Source organism: Dryobates pubescens, chromosome 2 (genome assembly GCF_014839835.1).
Source record: "Dryobates pubescens isolate bDryPub1 chromosome 2, bDryPub1.pri, whole genome shotgun sequence".
Classification (NCBI taxonomy): domain Eukaryota; kingdom Metazoa; phylum Chordata; class Aves; order Piciformes; family Picidae; genus Dryobates; species Dryobates pubescens.
Genome location: NC_071613.1, coordinates 27,464,625 through 27,477,840, shown reverse-complemented (window position 1 = coordinate 27,477,840; position 13,216 = coordinate 27,464,625). Strand labels below are relative to the sequence as shown.

The 13,216-nt window shown below is 43.2% G+C and overlaps 1 protein-coding gene across 1 annotated transcript in view; it reads left to right on the top strand.

The window, feature by feature from the left end:
- The first annotated feature begins 215 nt into the window (after positions 1-215).
- The window catches only part of CREB1 (cAMP responsive element binding protein 1), a 35,530-nt gene continuing 22,529 nt past the window's right edge, over positions 216-13,216 (top strand). Inside the window, exon 1 of the mRNA XM_054173142.1 lies at positions 216-413. The gene's annotated coding sequence lies outside the window, so the exon portion shown is untranslated. The remainder of the gene's footprint in view (positions 414-13,216) is intronic.

Sequence of the window (13,216 nt, the reverse complement as noted above, 5' to 3'; positions counted from 1 at the left end):
CTTAGAGCTTTCCGCGCGGGCCGCCCCAGGCGGAAATACTGTTCGCGCCTTCCCGCGGCCGTTCGGCTCTTTTCGCCTTCCCTCCGGGGCGCTTCGTTCGTTTCCGCAGTCGCTCGGCTCTTTCCGCGGGGGCCGGTAGCGCGCTCGGCCGTTCCCGCCGCCTGCTGGGCGTTCGGCGTTTTCCGTGAGCGCTCGGCGTTTTCCGTGCGGGCCGTGGCGCGCTCGGCGCTTGCTCCCTGGCTGGCGCTCCTCAGTCGGCCGCTGCCTGCCTGTCGCCGGGCTGGGAGCGCCTGTGTGTGTGAGTGACGCGGCGGAGGTGTAGTTTGACGCGGTGTGTTACGTGGGGGAGAGAATAAAACTGCGGCGAGATCCTAGGCGCGAACGAAAGCAGTGACGGAGCAGCCTGGTAACCGGTAAGAGGAGGAAGGCGCCCAGCAAACAGGGGCGGGGGGGAGGGAAGGAAATGGAGCCCGGCGGGGACCAGGGGAGCCGCCGGGCGGCAGGACGCGGGGGCCCGGCCTTGCACCGCCCGCGGGAGGGGCGCCCGCTTTAAAGATGGAGCCGAGCCCTGCAACATCCCCGCCGCCGACGCGCCGCGAACAAAGGATAATGGCGGATGGGAGCCGGCCCCGGCGGCGGCGGCCGCCACGGCCGGGCGGCGGCGACTCTGGCGGCAGCCAGCGGCGGCGCTCACCGCGGTGGGGAAGGGGGATCGCAGCCCCCGGCCCCAGGAGGAGGCGGCGGCGGAGGAAGAGGACGAGGGGGGAGCGGCGGCGGGGGGGGGGGGGTGGCCGCGCACCCCTCGCGCCCCCTCCCCGCGCCGCCCTCCGTGTGCGCTTCATGCTTCCGCGCCCCGTTTCCTCCCCCTGGCGCTGCTCTCCTCGGTCGGCGGCGGCCTCCTGGCCGGCGCGGCCTCACTGGGCTCCGGGGACGCGGGGCCGGCCGTGGCGGGCGGGCAGCCCTCCTGCGGGGCCGTCCCGGCCCCTTGCGCCCGCTGCTCCGCGCCCGCAGAGTTTCGCTTCCCCGGTGACCCGACTGCGCTGTATAAATAAATAAACAAACTCTTGCCATGATGGGAACGAGTACGTGGGGTGCTCGTAGGTTCTGTAACATACCCCTGGGCTCTGTAACGAGAAGTTTTTAATAAAATCTGTGCACAGAAGCTCGGGCCAGCGCATGGTCTGGTGGTTTACTTTTATTTGCAGCGTGGGGCACTGCCGTCTCCAGGAGGTTGTAAAACGGGTAATGGTACTCGGTCACAGAACACCATCCTCCGGGGCAGTATCGGAGAGAAGAGCTTTAAGCCAGATGCGCAGATCACGTAGCAGAGATAGGGTTCCCTTTTGCTGCGTTATTTCTTTCCTGTTAGTATTTTTAACCCAAAGCGAACTTGAACCTGGCAGTGGCTTGTAAATCTCGGTTTGAGATTCGCCTTTTCCAGTTTTCCACAGACCCTTAGGTGCTGCACGGTGGGCAGTATTCGACCTCTGTCCCAGCTTTAATAGCAAATGTCAACTCAGCTGCCTTTTTCATCTTATACCAGCCTTGCCTTGCTGCAGTTATGGGGCTTTTTTTCCCCCCTTTTGTTGCCTAGAGCAGAAGACATTATTTTGACTTTATTTCTGGTTTCAAACCTGGATTTCTGCATTTTTGTGTACAGTAATACGTAAAAATTATGTGACAGTCTATTAAACTTATAACCAAAGATTGATATACAAATCGAATGTATATGAGGATCAAAAATTTTAATAGGTCATAGAACTTTTCTTCCCAAAACCATGCTTATTTTTTTTGTAGATCTTGTTTTCTTTTCCATCTTAAATATTGAAATGCCTGCACATAATCAGTTTCTGGAATAACACCTGTTGTGGATTTTTTTTTTTTCCTGGTCTTAGACACAAGTTTCTTAAGGGGCTGGAGACTTGCGTAGAGATACCAGATATTTGTTTATTCCCACTGTGACCACCAAACACTATTTCAGAATACAGCAATTTTGAGACTCTACCTGCTTCATTCACCACACCGACAAGTGTGGATTTTACAGTAGAATGTCACTGAAAAAGTTTTATTCAAGATTCATGTTTGTGATGCACATGTGTAAATAGGCCTGTTCTTATTTGTGAATTTCTGTTTTCTACCACTTTCACCACTGCTTTTGAAATTAAGGCCAAAGGTGCTCTACATCACTCTGAATAATATCAACATGAGAAGAGGGTTTCTAAGGTTGTCATGGCTTAATTGACATCTGAGAACTTCAGTAAGCAATGTAGCTGGTAATAGTGATTAAAGAGAGTGCAGTTTTTGGTGTATTTACGTCATTTTTAATTTGATGGATTATGCACTTCATTTTAAATACAAAAAATGCTACCATAAATCCTTGATTGTTGTTTATTTGTAGTTTTAGAGACACGTTTTATTTTATTCTCTTTCATAACAGAGTGGAAGACTCAGATCCATACTTTCTAAGACTGCATATCCATACTTTCTAAGACTGCATACCCTCACAAATTGTAGAGAAAAAGTAGAGAGGTGGTTGTATATTTGTTAAGCATCACTTACAGATGACCTAAAGCGAAGTATTTGCATATAGAAAAGAAAATTGTAGTAATTTTTAATGCTTTAAGACCACATGACCAAAAGCCAAGACCACAAATCTGACAGAAAGGGGTCTGTTGATACAGAAAATTTCAAAACATCTCATTTAGAGTACAAAGCCATCAGTCTGTTTCTTGGAAGCCTGCACCATTATCTGGTGTTGGTGCTGATGTCAAATATAAAATATTCTATAGAAACTGATCTTATTCTAGAAAGTAGCTGTTCTCCTGCAGTAAGAAGCAAACAGCTTCTTTTTGCATAAGTGCAGCTAGAGCTATATAGGTAGTTTTTGGTAGCAGACTAGGCCCTGACTAGGAATTTCTGTTGACACCGTTCTGAAACAAATGGGATATTCACACTTCACTTCTATTTTTGGGTCTCTCGAAGCAAGTGGAGATCACTTAACTCATGCCACACCTTTCACAGCTTTTATATAGTGAGAAGGCCATGCTCGCTTTCTGCCACTTACCTAAACTTAGTTTCTTGGGACATGACAACAAACCTCAACTACAGAAACACCATAATGAATTAAGTTTGAGCTCTCTGGTTCCCAGCCTGCATACAGTTGAAACTTCATAACAAGGCAATGATTTCTTTCTGAATTAAAAATAGTGTTGCCTCATCTGCAGACTGAGGTCATATTTCATGGTGCTTGTGAAAATCCGAGCAATATGGGGGTAGGGATCTTTGTGTATCACCCAACATGAAGACATTGATACCTGTTTTATTCTTCAAAACATTTAGATCATTTGGTTATACTGCAATTAAAAAGGTGAGTGAGAACAAATTTGGCACCTTTTTTTCCCTCCCCTTGTTTCTAAACCAACCATGTCAGTTGCTGGATTTAGAGTATCCTGTGCAAAGTGGAGAGAACAGAAAGCTAGATGGTGTAAAAGCCAGTTAAAGGGGAGAGGGTAAACAATTTTGAGGAAATGTATTCCTGTTTGGACGCATACATAAAAGTTTGAAGCACTATTGATGCTTGTTGGGTACTTTAAATTGACCGAAGTGAATGGGTACGGCATTTCTTTCGCCACTTAAGATAATAAGCATACCTGGTTTTCTTCCAAGTATTGTTAGATTTGACGTTTGTCATAGATCAGGGCTATTAGGTGAAATGGAAAAATAGTCCCAAAGACAGGAGAGTCCCGCCACTTGCTGTACTGGATTTCATTACTTTTCAGTTGGTCTCCAACACAAGACAACGCTAGCTAGTTTAGACAAAGCTGCATGAAGCCTTATAATGAAATACTTTGAAGCCATCTTCATGCAGGAAATTGAAACAAAAATGTCTACCCTTGGTGTTTTCACACTTTTTGGAGAGGAGAGTTCCAAGTCATGTAAAAAAATCTCTTGATTCTCTCAGTGTTGTTCCAGCAATAGCTGGAATGAGGTTATCAGCAAATTTTTTCCTGTGTTTAGAAGAACTGTAAAGGTGTTTGTATTTGTGTGTATTTTCCTCTTTTGGCAGAAACTTTTTCAGACTTTCCTAAACTTAAAAAGGAGCAGGTTCTTTTCTTGAGCAGACTCAAGAAAAACAAACAAAATAAACAAAAAACCCCTAGCCTGAGACATCCAGAAATTTCCAAAGTTTATCTACTGCCTGATAGACTGGAACCACAGTTCCACGTACTTTTGACTGTAATAGTGGCTGAAGCATCTTCTATGTCTGATGATTCATTCACATTGCATTAGCACAAATATTTGGGCTGCTGCATAGAGGACCTGACTGGGGAAATAATCCAGCAGGATGAGGGATGGGGAGTCTAACTATTTTTCACCTGGATCATTCCCTCCCATGAGTTGCTCATACCAGCACAATCAGAGCAAGGGATGAGGCTGGAATGAGCAGGAAGATAAGGGCAGCTCAAACAACAGTGCTGCTAAATGAGAAAGCATAGCCTACTTTAAAAAATTAAAATTATTGCTGTGTTAATGATTAAGATGGATGGCATAGATCCTGTTGTGTTTCTTCTTGCTGCAGCACTGGATCATTTAGCTGAGTTTCTATCTGTGCTAGATATGAGCAAATAAACATGAGCAGCAGCTGTTAATCAGACTTTGATATCATGTAGTTTGTTACATGATACATGTCTGTTTGTAGTATCATACTGCTTGTTATGTTAGTTATTTACTTGGCTTAAATGCCATTCGAGTGGGGTCCTTACCAGCATTATGTTCACTGCCTCAGTCCTGTTCTAGCATATTTTGTTCTAACTTGTATGCTTCTGTTGCCATTCTCTACATCTCCCTTTGCTGCAGTCTTAATCTTCTCTCCAGCAGCTCCTCAGCGTCCTGTGACGTTATGTCTCTGATACTGCGTGCATTTTCCTGATAGATGCTACCTGAAGTCTTCTCTCACTCTCTCCTGCTTCTGGCTTCTCTTACACCTTTCCTAGAGTTTGAATGTAAAATCCCATTTAATTTATCTTATACCCTATGGAATAATGGCTGTGAAGCATTATTTTTTATCTAATTATTCTTCCTGTTGCTTTACATAGCTTGACCCAGCCTCAAATTCTGCTGGTGTGTGTCCATTCCTTTAAGTGACATGCAATATGAGCAGGGTTTGCAAATGTATGCCTTTGTAAATAGATTTCTCTTGGAAAAAATCCCTAGGGCATTGCTGTAGAAGTAGGACCCCTGCCCCTCTTTGTGAAACAACCAAATTTTTCTCTGTTGTGCTGATAGGAAAGTTGTGAGATACTAAGGGAGGGAAGATGTAGGAAAGGGCACTGTGTGCTATTGCCACAGCATAATACCAACAGATGAAGTCTGTTGCTGTTGTTTCATCTGAGGTGATACATTATGTGGCTTTCAAGAGACAGGCATCTTAGTCCTTCCTTCTCTCCTGATCCTGGTTGGTTGGTGTTGGCCCTTACACGGGCTGTAGAGTTAATTGTATGTAAAACATAATGACCTAGTTCAAATCACTAACCCGGGAGAAAACTGCTTTTTTGCTAGGTTAGTTTTCTTCTGTGCAAGTGAGCTGAGTCAATTGGTGATTGAGATGTTGGTAGCATCAATACTGGTGCAAATTCTCAGGGAGAGTAGGGAAGGGAAGGAGGGGGATCCAGCTTTCTCCTTTCAGCAGCAGGGAGCTGGGTCAGCAGGGTCATCTTGGGGAACTACTGCACATCCATGATTTGGAGTGAAATAAGGAAGAGTCTGACTCTGTCCATGGTGATCAGAAGCCACATCAGTTTGTCTTTTTACCTAGGAGAACTGGAACACAACAAGTATCTCAGTTGAAGAAAAGAAAAAAAGGAAAGTTTCTGTCTTTTGAAAGCCTGGTGACACCTGTGTGGTTGAAATAGCTATTCTTATCAGAAGCAGATTTCAGTCTTCTCAAGTGGTTTGATCAGTATAACTCTTAGGTCCCTTTATTTATAAGGAGCCCAGTCAGATGGGGAGAATTATATATAACATCTTACCAAGCCCAAACTGAAAGGGTCTAGGTTCAGCACTTCATCATAAGTCCTGTCACTTGGCCCAAGGCCCTTACTTTAATTTTGGTGTTACCTCAAACTGATAGAGGACTTGGCCTGTCTTCAACATTTAAAAATAATAATTATGGCTGAAACTACTAGCATGAAAGGTGTAGCATAAGGTTACTGTGGAGTGTGTAACCAGTACACATTATCGTGGGCTGGGTAGGGGAACTATGTCACCTGCTGCAAACAACTGCTTTGTCAGTGACGTGGCCATTTGAAAAATGCATCTCTCTGCCCAATCCTCAGAAAGCTAGTGTTCCCTGTGTAACAAATAATGGTCCTGTTTCCAGCTTCTCACTCTTGGGCAGAGTCACCAGTAAACCAGTCAGATTACAGAATATGGATATTTTCTTCTCTTCAGCATCAATGTTGACTTTCAGCAGTCTGGACACCTATACCCATGATTTCCTCTACCCTGCTTTCATTGACAGGCCTGGCTGCAGCAGGGTAGACTGTTCCACCTTTTCCTGTGCTTACTCCTGTGCCAGTAGCACTGGTATGTGTCGCTGAGGAAGTGACATGAACTGGATTGGAGAACTGGTCCAGGATAAAAATAATTGAATTTTCCGCATTTCTGCAATTATTCTGGTCTGTCTAGTCCAAGTTGCTTGCCTAGCCCTGTTCACTACACCTCCTCACAGGCAGCTGTAAAGGTGTAAGTAAGAATCTGGAGGAAAGCAGAGCCTGAGCTGGTAGTGCTGCCAAGAGAAATGCTTATAAATAGTTGCTGAAAGCAAAATGGAGTTTGTGTGTGCGTGTGTGTGTGTGTGTGTGCGCGCGCGCGCGCGTGTGTGTGTGTGTGTGTGTGTGTGTGTGTGTGTGTGTGTGTGTGTGTGTGTGTTCGCAGCACAGTGATGCAAAATACCGGTTCATTCTTTCTCTGGCCCCTTCTGGTTCATCAGTGGCTCTCACTGCTTACTCAGGGTCATTGTTCTGACTGTCAGTATTTCCAGCAAGTTGCATCTCTGTTCTGTGGAGACATCTGTGTTGCCCAAACTCAAGTTAAGTGTTGGAGAACTAAGATAAATTAGTCTCTGTTCTGGAGATGTAGAGTAGGTCAGCCTGACAGGCATATCATAGATCTTTGTCTTTTAAGAATCTCTCCTGCACTGTCCTGGTAAATTGAAAAAAATTACAAAAAATTAACTAGAATCTGCTCAGCTGGTAACATTAGTCAAAATTACTACAAAATTTGGGCTTGTTTAATTTCAGCATGTTTTTATGGAGAGGATGGGTCATAGATTAAATTTTGGTGTATTAAACAAGGTAACATGTCTGCTGTTGCTTCAAGACTAGTGCTAATTGACAAAGCAACATGATTTCAATATAACTAGTAAAGCCAGAGCAATTTTAGTACTTAAAATATTTGTAAGTCTGAGCTGTGGCTTAAGCCCCAAATCTTTTGGTTTTAATGTTGCAATAAATTTTGTGAATAGGATGCATTCAGGAGTTGGACAAGGGCACAGTTTATAAGGAAGTGCTGTTTTTCTTGTGCATATCTGGGCATACTCTCTACTGTAGCACTCCAACTGCAGAAAGAATTCAAAGGTTGTCACTTGTTTGAGAGTGTTGAAGCAAAAAGTACTCTGTACTGCCTTGTTAAGAAAGAAAGAAACCCGTTAAATCATAACAAAGTGTGTTGCTTGTACAGACACAGGTTATTTTGAATTTGTTTCAGACAATTGACTACATGGTAATTGTCAGCTTTGTATATATAAATCAAGTCTTTCTTGCTTCCAGATGATCAGTTCTAAAGATAATCTATTAATAAAACAGTGAAAGCATTGGTCTGAAATATGCATTTTGTTGTGTTTTCTTTCTAAACTCAGGAGTGTTGTGTTGGGTTTTTTTAAGCAAGACTTTCTGATATTTGCCAACTTGTAAAACTTCATGCTCTCATACTATGGGTTGAACTCTAGAAATACCACCTATGTTCCAATTACTAAACAGAGCCATGTTTGTTTGAGTAGTTTATGCCTGAAAGCTTCCAGCATAAATACATGAAGTGGCATTTTTAATGAATTAATCCTTCAGCCACTGGCATTCAGAAGTGGGTTAGAAACATTAGCAATGGAGATGTTCCTTCTCACCAACAGACAAAATGTCAGTACAGGCATAATTTCTATCTAAAATTCTCTTGTCAAATTCAGCTATGCTTGAGATAATAGCTAAAATTCCACACTTGCCCTGAATTTCTTAACTGATTTGATAGTTCTCTGAAACAGAAGGCTGTCAAAGCACATGGTCTGTATCACTATGGGATTCCAATATCTGACCCTTTTCTATCTGCATTGTTTTGCTGAGGTCACCTACATTATTCAAACCTCAGGCTTCCCCCCCCATTTTTACATGAATAAGAAAAAAAATGAAGGATGATGAAATTCTGGTATCTAATTTAACACTTCAGACCAAACAGTAAATTTAAATACTGATAGTTGCCCTCCCTCATTATAGGATGGGAAAGGAGACATTTACTTCATTCATGGGGAAGTCCCCTGGATTTCTGTGACTTTACAGGAGATTATGTTTCAGAATATAAATTTACATTCAGATTACATTAGAATGTCAAATCTAATCTAAGGACCTTCAGTCCAGTCTTACAGCATTCTACCCTGATAAATGTGACATGTCTGTTGGTATTTTCACACTGCAAAATTATCACTCAGGCCAATCACTATGTAATAGAAAGATTTCAGGTAATAATAAACATGTTTATATAGTTATCTGTCTTTATCACATTCTTGCATATGTTTCCATTAAATCATATCTGGTATTTAAACTTTTACAGTCAAGGAAACATTTGTATGGAGGTAATTCCTTTCTCTGTTCCAGGTATACAATTACTATATGTTGTACTCTCGGCTCTTGGGCTTGGAGCGCTCAGATTAACTAGGCTGATGTGAAGTCTCTGTAATGCTCTGGAGTTTATTTTCATTTTTTAATAAGTTGGTCCTGATACGCTCTGAACATTAAAAGAGAGCTGGGAGATCTAATATATAATTTGAAAGTAGCTTTAGCATTCCCTGAAACACTGGTCACAGGCCCAGTGATTGGAGACTATGCTAAGCTCTGTACCACAGATAAAGAGCAAAGCCTGTGCAGGAGACAATCAACAACCTCATTTTGACATAATAGTCCACTCTCTTAAGAGAGTAGTTCTGTGAGCAGTCAAGTAATTGTTCCTGCAGTTGTTCAGTGTTTACAAAGTTTAAGTAGTTGGCAAGTTTTAGGTAGTTTCTCCACTTTGGAGTTAACCATTTATTTAATACAAATGTGTAGAGTCTCCCCTCACAGAGTTGCGTGCTGCCACAACTTTGGGATTGCATCAGTTCCTCCAGCTGATGCCTCTGACCTGGGACGTGTAAAGATTGCTTGGCGTGTGGACAAAGATCTTTACAATGTACCAAAACATTGCCAAATATTCCATGCAGCATTTAGGTAGTTGTGGCAGAATTCTGCCAGAATAAATGACGGGCCAGTAAAAGGCTGTAAGACACAGAAATGCATAGGGGGGAGAACAAATACCATCCATCTGAATGACTATGGCAGGTCATGTGGAAATCGCAAGTCCTGACAAGGTCTACCCAGTAGAAAAAAAAGGACACATGCATCTTCTTAGATGGATCTTAACCTTGCTAACTTGGCATTGTTTTCTGCTCTGAATACTCCTTTCATTGTTGGTAGGAACACTGTCCTCTTCTAACATCTCCTGTCTTCTCCCTATCATTGAGGAAGCCGAAGGTTTCTGTCCACCTGCTTTAGCTTTTCTGCTGGAACACCTTCACATACCAATGTTTGCTATGAAAGGTGGTGGCCCAAAACATCCTGCTTGTTGACCAACATAGCAGGATAATTTATTTGGCATACCTAGATGCCTGGGTGGTGCCAGAGCACTGTGACAGCGAGGTACAACCTATTCCCTTAAGCAGGGGTCGTGTAGCTGCTTTAGCATGGCACTAAGCCCGAACTAACAACACATACTAAGAGGTAGGGTGTATCGCCTTGTGCACGGGGCCTTGTTAGCAGAACAGAGATGTTAATTTATTGTACTTGTTGCTGTGCTCACATTACTTGAGGCTACATTAATACACCCCATGGCTTTTACATGGATGCTGGTTCCTATCCAGCAAGCTTTCATCGCAGGCTGAGCAGCAGCACTGCAAGGTACCTGCTGTTTGCAGAGGTGAGCACTTCAGAGAACTGCAGCATCTGGTTGTGTCACAGGGGCTCCCTTTTGCAGACACACACACAAAGAGAGATCACTGGTCTTGGTGTACATGTAATTGTATTTTCCTTTTTAAATTGTAAACTGCCACCAGACTAGTGAAGTGCAAATATGGGAAGTGCCTGGCTTCATGTCCCTGCAGTCAGTTATGCTGAGAAGTCAGCTTCAGGTCTCATGGGGTCATTCCTCAGTTTTCCACCCGCTGCTGTCAAAAGTAAAAGGAGCATTTGACTAGGGCCAGGAATTAAACCTCATCATGAGTGGCTATGCTAATTATTTATTTGCTAGAACTGTACCAATTGCAAAGATCCCATCCCATATGATACGAAAAATAATTTCATGTCCCTACTTGTGTTAAAGATATCTGCATACAAATGGTACAGTTCGGACACATCGTCGTGTTAATTTTTAACCAGCAGCTACACATTGTAGTGAACCACAGTATTTTGAGCAGACACGTGGAGAAAAGAGGCATGTGTTTTGACACTTCCACTTGGTTTCGTTTTTGTAGAAGTTTTCTACAGTTAGGAGGAATTACAAGAAAATTAGGTGCTTAAAATAATGTCAGAGAAAAGATGGTAAGAGGTAGTAAAGTGGTCGGTTTGTATGTAAAGGCACTACATAAATATACTAGCAACAAAATGTGTAAGGACTACAACGTGCTGAATTCTCAGAAACAAGTTCTTATGAAGTCTTTATGAATAGACTGTATATGCTGTTCAGGACATTCTGTTAGAAAACTTTTTTTTTCTCTAAAATTCAGTTTGCAGGCATGTTTCAAGATGGGGGGTTTTGTGCATCCTTTCCTACACTTGTTCACAAATGTTCATAAGAAGTCTTCACAATTCTCTTGCATGTTAAGGATCGCAGGCATAAAGCATGGGAGCTAGTCTTTTAATACTCTTAAGTACATTTGATACGAGGACAGCATTTATAAATAGAATATATTTATGGATTATATTTTCAATAGTGACTTTTTTCGGTGGAGGTAGTTGTTGAGGCCATTCTTCCACTCGGCCCTTGCACTGCCCAGACCCAGACTTGGCATGATCATTGACTGAATCCATGTGGTGAACCCATTCAGAAAAGCGATAAAAGATAGATTTAAGATGAAGCAGCAAACACAGGTTGTGTTCACAGTATGGTGCACCACCTTGTCACCCCGAGGAGAGGGTGAGGAGCAAATACCCAGGGGGCAGCAGTATGGGCATTGCTGGCTTGAGATGACAGAGAATCTGTGGTGTAAATTGCAATTCCTGTGTCAACCCCCTGTAGTTATTAGTGCCAGAAAGAGATAATTATGGGCCTCTCCTGTCCTGTTGAGCATTTATTACTGGTTATTTGAAGTCACATGTGTTAGCTGTAAATAAAATTATTTTTCTCTGAGCATTTTCAATCAGGCAGTCATTGAATGGAGTTCATAAAGCAGCTGTTGAGCTGTGGCTGAGGGGACTGCCGCACTGCAGTTTAACAGTGGAAATGTTACAAATTTTGTGTGAATGTTTTCGGTACTTAGCACTGGAAATGTGAAAACAAATACAAGAGTTGTGTTTGATGACCTTTTCAGTGCTTTCATGGTGGATCTGTGGCTTTATAAAGCCCTGTGTAGTAAATACAGAGTGAATCAAATTCCTGGAACTTTGGACAGTGGAGGTGTGTTTGCTTCCTGAACAACCATATTGGCACACTTGCTATGAACCAATCCAAATAATGCTCTAGAGAAACAGGCATTGCCTCTAGGTCCCTCCGCTCAGCCCCCTCTCTGCCCCAGTCCTGAGCAGCTGGGTGGCTGGGTATGGAACTGCATCAGGAACCTAATGGGACAATAGAGAGGGCCTTTGCAGATGATGCCTGACTGGATGTGACACAAGTCAGTCTCAAAATAGGCACAGGTTTGGGGGGGGGGTCTCGATTCTGCACTGTTCTTGGAGGCTGTCATGTTGTTCTTCAGAATCTTGGTGTGCACTTTAATAAAATAAAACCAGAAGTCATCGTTTAGCCATGGAAGAGAAGGAGACTGTAGAGCACATCACTTGTTACTTCATGTACAAAAGGATGGAAAGTTGGATGGAAAACTACCTCTGCTGTAACAGCCACAGGGAAGTATTTTAATTTTTGGATTTGGTCATGTTTGGGGAAGTACCTTCACTCTTTTTTTTTTTTTTCCTCCAGTCCATCCTGGGAGACAAAAAGCAGTCTTGTTTGAGAAACAGGAAAGCTCTATGGCTCCTGTGAACAAAGAGAGATCAAGGAGCAAAGCTTAACATCCAGGGGAGATGCTGGAGTTTGTGGGGATATTTGAGATAGGAGGTAGAAAAAGAAGTAAGAAAACAAGATAGAGCAGGTACACCACAGACTGTCAATGGGCGGGTACTAAAGAGTGAAGGGGATGTTATGAAAGCTATAGGAAGACAGACTTATGTCTTCTTGGCTCTGTAAGCAGGTGAGAGGGGGTGTAACTCTACTCCTGTTTTGAATTCGCAGCACTGATGGTCACAGAGATTAAAGGAGTTACCAGTATCTGTAGTGCACCTAGCTCAGCATCCTGTCTTTAAGGTACTGAAGATCAGACTGAGTATTACTAGTTGACTTTGCCTGTTACTATTTTAAATACAGTATTTTAGTGTTTGAAACATTTCCCTCCTTTGTGGTGACCCCACCATGACACTTTCAGATCCCCACCTCCATTGGAGAAGTCCCAGTGTGGTGGCTGCCAGGGAAATGAGTACCAGGAAGCAGGATGGACCACTGCAAATGGAGCAGGAGGAGTGGAGTGGTGAAGTGGTGCTAAGCATTCATAAGAACTGAAAGACACTGGGGTACTGCTCAGAAATGTTTGTCTGCACTAAGACTATATGAGATCATAGAAAGTAGGTGTGGTGTGAAGATTGGCACTCATTTG